Source organism: Heterocephalus glaber, unplaced genomic scaffold (genome assembly GCF_053883595.1).
Source record: "Heterocephalus glaber isolate CG9 unplaced genomic scaffold, H.glaber_assembly_v1.0 deba00001457, whole genome shotgun sequence".
Taxonomy (NCBI): domain Eukaryota; kingdom Metazoa; phylum Chordata; class Mammalia; order Rodentia; family Bathyergidae; genus Heterocephalus; species Heterocephalus glaber.
In genome coordinates, this window is record NW_028258305.1 from 12418654 (window position 1) to 12429353 (window position 10700).

General features: G+C 35.6%; 2 pseudogenes; one reads left to right on the forward strand and one right to left on the reverse strand.

The window, feature by feature from the left end:
* Window positions 1-316: 316 nt before the first annotated feature.
* On the reverse strand, window positions 317-1161 carry LOC101723935 (nucleophosmin pseudogene; annotated as a pseudogene).
* An 8242-nt stretch (window positions 1162-9403) lies between these two features.
* On the forward strand, window positions 9404-10244 carry LOC101724292 (nucleophosmin pseudogene; annotated as a pseudogene).
* Window positions 10245-10700: the final 456 nt, after the last annotated feature.

Genomic DNA, 10700 nt, shown 5'->3' on the forward strand with positions numbered 1-10700 from the left:
ACTTTATTAAAATACTGAGTTTATTTCACATGTATATTTTTGTCTCCCCACCATCTCCATCTCTAACCCCACTACTACTATGTTCTATCATAATATTCCATACATACTTAAAAACAAGCAAAGGGTGGAGTTCAATCTTCAAAAACTAAACAGGCATTTTGGACAACACATTCGTGGCAATGGAACTTGGACAACTTTTATCAAACACAGTAGGGAAATTTCTCACGTTGCATTATATAAAAAGGATAGCCAGATATCAACTGTTACAGAAATGAAATAAGATGGAAAATTTTAATAAACTGTTTAAATTGTTTTCTTAAAGAGATTTCGTCCACAGCCAGAGATCTTGAATGGCCTCCTGGTCAGTCATCCGGAAGCAATTCTTCACATAATTGATGAACTTGGCTTCCACTTTGGGAAGAGAAAGACCCTTTTCTATACTTGCTTGCATTTTTGCTTTAACATCGTCTACAGAACTAGGTCCTTTGGGTGTTTTAGGAGTCTTTTCTTGTTTATTGAAGGATTCTTGACCTTTTGATCTTGGTGTTGATGGTTTTGAGTCTTTTCCATTCTGGTTTGATTTTTGTGCACTTTTGCCTGGAGTATCTCATATCGATTTCTTCACTGGTGCTTTCTCTCAGATTCCTCATCGTCAAAATCATCGTCGTCATCATCATCATCTTCATCAGCCACTAGTTTTACTTTTTTCTGTGGAAACTTGCTATCACTTCCAGGGGCAGATCGCTTTCCAGATATACTTAGGAGTTTTACATCCTATTCTTTCTCCTCATCTGATTCTGCATCTTCCTCCACAGCCACTAAGTGCTGTCCACTAATATGCACAGGCCCTGAACCATACTTCAACCTTAAGACCACAAGTTGTGTAATTTCAAAGCCATTGGCTATACAGACATTTCCAAAGTTGCTAGTGTTACTTTACTTGGACTGCCTTCCTAATTCATTTCCTCTGCTTCCACAATGTGCAATTCATCCTTTGCACCAGCCCCTAAACTGACCATTCTTAATGACAACTGGTGCTCATTTTCATCATTATCCACCTTAAAGTGATAATCTTTGTCGGCCTTTAATTCACAACCAAAAAGATAGTTCTGGGGCCTCAGGGGGCTCTTGTCCATATCCATTGAATCTTCCATGGAGTGGTGGCACACACTTAGGTGGGAGAGAACACGGACGGAAATAAACTGCTATTGCCCCAGACAACAAACACGCAGGATAGAATCCCACCAGGGAATGAAAGCAGTCTTATGAGGGAAATTCATAGCAGTGAATATGCATATTAGGAAAACAGAATGAGACCACGTAAACAAGCTGATGCTGAACCTCAAGCTTCTAGAAAAAGAAGAGCAGGACAAACCCAAAGCTCATACAAGGGAAGAAATTATAATGATCAGAGCAGAAATCAATGCAATGGAGACTAAGAGAATGATACAAAAAAATCAATGAAGGAAAGAGTTGGTTCTTCAAAAGAATCAACAAAATTGACAAACCCTTAGCCAACCTTATCAGAAAAAGGAAAGAAAAGGCCCAAATCGATGCAACTGGGAATGAAAAGGGTGAAATTACAATGGACCCAGCAGAAATCCAGAGCATCATCAATACTTACTTCCAGAACCTGTATGCCAATAAGATGGAAAACACAGAAGAAATGGACAGATTCCTAGACACATATGAATTACCAAAGTTGAATGAAGAAGACCTAAAAATTCTAAACAACCCAATATCAACCAATGAAATTGAAAATGTAATAAAAAACTTAATAACTAAGAAAATCCCAGGCCCTGATGGCTTCACTGCTGAATTCTACAAGACATTTAGAGAGGAACTGCTGCCACTACTGTTTAAAATCTTCAATGAAATTGAAAGGAAAGCAATACTCCCAAATTCATTCCTGGAAGCAAGCATCACTTTGATCCCCAAAGCAGAGAAAGACCCAACTGAAAAGGAGAACTATAGGTCAATCTCACTAATGAACATAGATGCTAAAATCCTTAATGAGATACTGGCAAATAGAATGCAGAAGATAATCAAGAAGATCACACAGCCTGATCAAGTGGGATTCATCCTAGGGATGCAGGGATGGTTCAACATATGCAAATCAATCAATGTAATACACTATATCAACAGAGCCAAGGACAAAAACCATATGATTATCTCCATAGATGCAGAAAAAGCATTTGACAAAATCCAACATGCATTTATGATAAAACCCTACAAAAAAGTGGAATAGATGGTCTCTTCCTCAAACTGATAGAAGCCATCTATGAAAAACCAACAGCCAGTATCATCCTAAATGGTCAAAAACTGAAATCCTTCACACTAATATCAGGAACAAGACAAGGATGTCCACTATCACAACTCCTGTTCAATATAGTTTTGGAAACATTAGCCATGGGCAATTAGACAAGAGAAAGAAATAAAAGGAATAAAGATAGGAAATGAAGAAGTCAAATTGTCACTATTTGCAGATGACATGATACTCTACATAGAAGACCCCAAGAACTCCACCAAAATTCTTCTAGACTTAATAATCAAATTAAGTAAAGTAGCTGGATACAAGGTCAACACACAAAAATCAATAACTTTCCTCTACACTAATAACAGACTCACTGAGAGAAAAATAGGGCAAAAAAGTTCATTTCACAATAGCATCCAAAAAACTGAAATACCTGGGAATCAACCTAACAAAAGAAATCAATGACCTCTTCTCTGAAAAGTATAGCTCTCTGATAAGAGAGATTGAAGATGATATCAGAAAATGGACAGACATCCCCTGCTCCTGGGTAGGAAGAATCAATATCGTGAAAATGGCCATACTTCCAAAACTGCTAAATAGATTCAATCCAATTCCGATTGAGATCCCAGCAGCATACTTCATGGACCTTGAGAAAACAATCCAAAAATTCATTTGGAACAAGAAGAGACCCAGAATAACAAAAGCAATTCTAGGTAACAGAGATATGGCAGGGAGTATCACAATCCCCAACCTGCAACTCTACTACAAAGCTACTGTGATAAAAACAGCATGGTACTGGCAAAGAAACAGACCTGAGGTCCAGTGGAACAGATTAGAAGATGCAGAAACAACACCAGACACACTATGCCATCTCAGCTTACATAAAGGATCCAAATACCCTCACTGGAGAAAAATAGCCTCTTTAATAAATGGTACTGGAATAATTGGGTTTCTACTTGCCAAAGATGAAAACTAGACCTACATCTCTCGCCATGCACTAAACTAAAATTGAAATGCATTAAAGATCTAAATATTAAACAGAAACGCTGAACCAGCTGTAATAAAGGTTAGGTAGAACTCTTGAAGACATTGTTGTAGGAAAAGATTTTATGAACAAAACCTCAGTTGCCCATGAACTAGCACAAATGAGCAACAAGTAGAATCTCTTCTTATTAAAAAGCTTCTGCACATCAAGAGAAGCAACCAGCAGTGTGAAGAGACAACCCACAATGTGGGAAAAAATCTTCACCTGCTGTTCCTCAGACAAAGGTCTGGAATCTCAAATCTATAAAAAACTTAAAAGAATCAGACCTCCCAAATTTAAAGACACAATCTGAAAATGGGCATCTGAAATGAACAGACATTTCGCAGACAACGAAGTAGAAATAGCAAATAAATACATGAAAAAATGTTCAACATCATTGGTCATTCAAGATATGCAAATGAAAACAATGCTAAGATTCCACCTCACTCCAGAAAGAATGGCTGCTATCATGAATTCAACCAATACCAATTCTGGCGGTGCTGTGGGGAAAGAGGAACCCTGCTCCATTGCTGGTAGAAGTGTAGACTGGTGCAACCACGGTGGAAATCAGTATGGAGATACCTCAAAGAACTAGGACTGGAAGTCCCATTTGACCCAGCTATTCCCCTGCTGGGGATCTTCCCCAAAGAATTAAAAGAATCATACCTCAGTGATATATGTGCACCCATGTTCATAGCAGCACAGTTTGTAATAGCTAAAACTTGGAAACAACCCAAATGCCCATCACCTGCAGCCTGAATAAAGAAAATGTGGATTTTTTAATAAAATGGAATACTAGTCAGCCATAAAAAATGAGAAAGTAGAGACATTTATAGCTAAATGGATGCACATTGAGGCGATACTCTTAAGTGAAATAAATGGGACAAACATGTATAAATACCGAATAATTTCTCTAGCGTGAGAAACTGAAAGTGTAAATAAGGACTAAAAGGTATAATGCATAATGTGAAATAGGAAGAAAAGGGGCAAAGGGGAAGGGGAAGTGGGAGTGGTAGGAGAAAGGAAAGAAGGGAATGGAATTAATATGAGAATTTGGAAAAATGGAAACAAAGTCTTTGAAAATAGGGAGGGATGGAGGGGTTGAAGGGAGGGCAAGGGAAGGGTGAAAAATAAGAACCAAGAGAGACTATGTGAAGGTGCAAATTTCCAATGATGAATGTCATTATATTGTATACCTGAAATGTACCAATGATTAGAATGGATAATTGATAATGCAAAATAGGAAGAAAAGGTCCAAAGGGGTAGGGGTAGTGGGGGGGCAGGGGAAAGGAAAGAAAGGAAAGGAAAATCTATGAGAAATGGAAAAAATGACAACAAAGTCTTTGTAAATAGGGAAGAGTGGAGGGTGTGAAGGGAGGGCTAGGAATGGGGAAAAAATAAGAACCAAGATGCATCATGTAAAGGTAGAAGTTCCCAGTGAGAAATGTAAATGTGTTGTATTCCTAAAACGTACCAATAAAAGAATTTTTAAAAATAAAAAAGCACCCTTCCGGACAACCACTTTTGAATTTTATTGAATGCTTTTAGGATTGTTTTCTGTCCTCCTAAATAATAATAAAAAGGTAAAATGTAGACGCTGACAGGAGATCTGCAGCATACAGAGGCTAGTATGCGAAGCACAAGATTTAGTTTTTGGCTCTTACATTTTGTTCTGTGCATCCTATGTTGAAATCTAACTGTGAAAAGAATGGCAAAGCCTCGGTCTTGCTATTAGCAGCTACAAGCCAAGAAAATGTAAAGTCAGCAGACTGCAGGGCATCTTCTTACTCAGTAGTAGCAACACAGCTTTTCTTCCCTGTCTCCTCCTATCATTGTTCCTCCCAGGAGGATGTTAGCATCCTGTACAGGGAAGAGGCCTTCATTTTGCCAAAGGGTAAACCAAAGTCTGTGAAAAAAATATGTTTGAAATACAGCCTGCTGAAGAATGAATGTGGTATTTGAATATTAGCATTTGTTATTATGAGTTATGATGTTTAATGCTTTGTCTCAAGATCTGCTTTGAGTAGTGCTACTGCTTTCCAGGGGACTAAGTGTCTTAAAAAAGAAAACACTGATTGAGTAGGTCTTCTGGGCCCAGTCTTTCCAGTGATAATTCCAAGGGGACAAGCTATCATCACTGTATAAATGTAGGGCATAGGGAACTTATCAAATTATTTTTATGCGACAGAAATTATTTCTGATCAAAGGCAGTTCCTAGGATAAAGTCAAATTATACAGCAGTCGCTATGAACTATATAAAGCAGCCTAGCAGTTAGAGCTATAGGTCTCTGTACTAATATTAGCTCCAATTGGGCCCATGTTGGACTCTAAAAGCCAATTGCAGCTATATTTTAAGAATTCAGTATTAATGGTGTTTTTTCCTAAATGAAAGAGCTGTCAAGCTCTGCCCACAGCAAATGTGTGTATGTGTATGTATATATATATACATATATATATGCACATATATATGCACATATATATGCCCATATATATGCCCATATATATGCACATATATATATGCACATATATATGTATATATATATGCCCATATATATGTATATATATGAAAGAAAGTCTTCTAGTAGAATGGTTACTTTCTTCAATAGATCATCACTGTATGACAAAGGAATATTTCCCTGTGCAGTTGCCAAAATCATATTCTTTACATTTCATATACTAACTTCAAATCTGTCCAATCTCAAAATTCACTGCTGAGCTGTCAAATAAAAGTGATTTGTCAGTAGAGATCCTTTATTTATATGTTTATTAAATTTCAAGCACGTTCTTTGTGAGACTACTCAACATACCCACTCCCAACACCCCAGATTCTTCCTGTGACTCAAATCAAAAGTGTACATTAGGGCCAGGGATTTAGCTCAGTGGTTTTGCTGCCTGCTGCGCAAGCGCAAGGACCTGAGTTCGATCCCCGGTACCAAAAAAATAAAAGTGTACATTAGCATCAAGCCGGAAAGTGAATGTCATATTTATAGAAAATCTCATTCTAATTAATATTTCCTGAAATGCCCTTCATTTTCATTTTACTTTTATGTCCGATATATATGTTTTGGACAATTTCACACTTTGAATGATATGCAAAGTTTACTTTTAGTTGTAAACAAATATATTCATTTCCCCAATTGACTATGTGTCTTGAGGCTGGGTTAAGACATCCTTCAAAGTGTTACCTGAAGCCCACCAAGACTGATTGTTGTAAGGAATTTCTAAACAAAAAGACTTGCATTCATTTTTCTTGAAGACATTTTATGGACTCAGACAACTTTGGCATTCCTACTTGGGACATTTTGTACAGAATATTAAGAAATAAAAGATTTCTAAATGTAAGAAAATAGCTTAAACCAGAACACCAGAACACCTTTCAATATTCTGTTCTAACAATGTTAATACAAATTGGCATTGTTTTTTCTGGAATGGACCTACAGAGGTTTTTTTTTTATTCCAAGTGCCAGAGTTCTCCTCAAGGTAGTCATTACATTTGTACCTATTATTATCTTGGGACAGAGTTGTAAATAAAAGCACCGGTTGTATCAGATGCTCCTGAATAAACTACAGAGGAACAAATGGCAATGAAATGGATGGGGCCTTAAAACTGTCAGCACCAGGCCACGGGAAAAGCTGCAAAGAGGATACCCATGTAGGTAAATGCTAAAGGCCCAGAAAGAAACAGGAAATTTAGAAATCTTCTCAGAAGTTTTCAATAGATCTAATAGAATTATTTTTGGTGTCCTCTACTTGAGTAAAACTAAAAGAAGTTATACTTTTAAGTACTTTTCCAATTCAAAGGGAGTAAGCTTTTCTTGAGATAAATCTTGACTTTGATTAGAAAGGATATCCTCAGAGACATAACAAACTTCACAGACAATAGAGAACTTCAAATACATTTCCTGTAGAGACACAGATCTTAGACAAAAATAAGCCAATCAACATGAATCTATTGCTAATAAAATGTTGAGAATCCACCTCACTATCACCACTTTTTCCATTCATATATGCTTGCATATGAATTTTATGTTGTGAGAGAGAAGAAAGGAACATAAAGACATAAAATAATGAAATGGTAATCCTAACTTGTTATGAGAAACAGTTTGGAAATCCTTATAGACAATTTGTGTCTAAATCATAATATTACTAATTTTTCAAAATTTATCTGGAGATATACCTAATGCAACCAAATTTGCAGTGGTATGGGATAATTTTTTTTCTTAAAGAAAATCAAGGGTCTTCACACATATAGTTAGTAATTTATTTTGTACAATGTCAATAACTGATGCTCACTTTTTTAGTCTTTTTAGCACTTAGAGAAGGTAATTCTTTTTTTATTTTCCTAGAAGACATTGACATTAGCATCCCCTGAAAAAAGTGCTTCTGTTATTGATAACCGTAATTATTTTCTGAAGTATGTTATTATAGTAAAGTCATATTTATAATATTCAACAACATATTTTAATCAAAATCCACAACTATGTTTGATATTTGGTAGAAAAAATAAATATTTTATATGAGCCAGAGACAGATTAAGTAGTCTACTCAAAAACTCAAATTAACAAGTAACAGACTAGTTAAAACATGTGTCTCTTCATTCTCAGGCTCAGTGATAAATGTCCAATTCAAGTGAACAAGAGATTTGTTTAAATATAAAAGTATGTGATGATACCTGCCCAGTAATTATTATTTCACAGATTATGTCATAAACTTCTATTTGTAACTCAAGATTTTCTCTACTAAAATGGCTCTAAAATTGTACAGGCAGCAGCACAAATTGAGATAGTAGAAAGACAATTGTACTTGAAAAAATAGTAATGTATTCACAAAACTCTAAAAATCTATAAAATATGACATATGGTTGACTTCTTCCTTCATTAATTATTATCTATACAAATCAAGAATTTTGTTTCAATTGTCTTGATTTCTCCAAGTTTTTTTTTTCCAAGATCTTGCCCCTGATATGTTATTTGTTTAGGCTATTAGCCAGTTATTATTCAGTTGCTGAACAACTGAAGAAAATAGTTTTTCTCAACTTTTAAAAAATATTTTAAGGTTAAGCGTTTACAATACATAATTTCCAAAATTCTCTTCAGATTCATGGATTTATAAATATTTACAGCATGTCATAAGGACTAGGAACTTTATAAGTATTAACTCATATAATCTATACAACTCCATGATGTAAGACCACATGTTAAATATTTATATAATGGAAAAGTGAAACTTAAAAATATTTGACAATTTAGAGTCAAGTAAAGGAGAAAGTCAAAATTCAAACAAACTCAGGTCACCTGATACCAGACCCATATTACAAAAATTACACTTCATCATTTCTATTATATTTTGGCTGTTACTATGAAGATTTTGAGTGAGTAAGGTCAACACACTAAAGCCTCACTATGAGAAATGTGGTCTGCAAATGAGCAGGATCAGCACCATCTGGGTCCTGGTAGAAGTACATAATCTCAGGTTGCACTTCAGAACTGCCATCCAGATTCTGAGTATCAACAAAGTGCATACAGAATCGGTATGTACTTAAACTTTTTTTTAAAAGGTCATAAAGAACGGTCTTAAAAGAACAGGGAAGAAAATGACCACATATTACCTGAAACATTAAAAAAATGAATAATGTCATTCTTTACAAGCGATTTTTCCTTAAAAATTTTAGGTTCATATGTATACTGAACGAAAAAAAAAAAGATGCCAAATGTGTGTATAAATAAAATTATAGCAGTTTGCAAAACTTATAGAACATAATCAGCAATATAAGATTACTATCATACTAGACTTATCATTTTACTGTTGAGAATTATGTTTGTATCTAAACTGTATCTTCAAAGCACTAAAGAATGGGCCTAAAATTTTATTAATTTTAGCACTGATCACATGGAGTCCAGTATAGAAAAAATCAATATAAAAACAATAATTGGTAATGAATATGTCTTGTTTAACCACTTAGGTAGCATTTTCTTTTCCCATATTCAAATGTCATGAGTCCTAACCACATGCAAGAAATTTATTTATGCCATGGTGTGATTCTGTCCTCCTCCTCTGTTCTTTGGGGACAGTAACTGTTTATTTCCGTCCATGTTCTCTCCCACTTAAGTGCATGCCACCACTCTATGGAAGATTCAGTGGATATGGACAGGAGCCCCCTGAGGCCCCAGAACTATCTTTTTAGTTGTGAACTAAAGGCCAGCAAAGATTATCACTTTAAGGTGGATAATGATGAAAATGAGCACCAGTTGTCATTAAGAATGGTCAGTTTAGGGGCTGGTGCAAAGGATGAATTGCACATTGTGGAAGCAGAGGAAATGAATTAGGAAGGCAGTCCAAGTAAAGTAACACTAGCAACTTTGGAAATGTCTGTATAGCCAATGGCTTTGAAATCATGCAACTTGTGGTCTTAAGGTTGAAGTATGGTTCAGGGCCTGTGCATATTAGTGGACAGCACTTAGTGGCTGTGGAGGAAGATGCAGAATCAGATGAGGAGGAGAAAGAGGATGTAAAACTCTTAAGTATATCTGGAAAGCGATCTGCCCCTGGAAGTGATAGCAAGTTTCCACAGAAAAAAGTAAAACTAGCGGCTGATGAAGATGATGATGATGATGATGACGATGATTTTGATGATGAGGAATCTGAGAGAAAGCACCAGTGAAGAAATTGATATGAGATACTCCAGGTAAAAGTGCACAAAAATCAAACCAGAATGGAAAAGACTCAAAACCATCAACACCAAGATCAAAAGGTCAAGAATCCTTCAATAAACAAGAAAAGACTCCTAAAACACCCAAAGGACCTAGTTCTGTAGACGATGTTAAAGCAAAAATGCAAACAAGTATAGAAAAGGGTGGTTCTCTTCCCAAAGTGGAAGCCAAGTTCATCAATTATATGAAGAATTGCTTCCGGATAACTGACCAAGAGGCCATTCAAGATCTCTGGCAGTGGACGAAAGCTCTTTAAGAAAACAATTTAAACAGTTTGTTAAAATTTTCAGACTTATTTCATTTCTGTAACAGTTGATATCTGGCTGACCTTTATATAATGCAAAGTGAGAACTTTACCTACCATGTTTGATAAATGTTGTCCAGGTTCCATTGCCAAGAATGTGTTGTTCAAAATGCCTCTTTAGTTTTTAAAAATGGAACTCCACCCTTTGCTTGTTTTTAAGTATGTATGGAATGTTATGATAGGACATAGTAGTGGTGGTGGTCAGACATGGAGATGGTGGGGAGACAAAAATATACATGTGAAATAAACTCAGTATTTTAATAAAGTAACACTTTTTCTATTTACTTATTTGACATTTATTCTTTGTCAAAAAATTATATACTTTAACATTTTAAATAGTATTCTAAAATCTCATGAAAAATGTCTTTGCCTAGTCTTCTAAATTTTTCATGGTGCTAGGAATGGAAC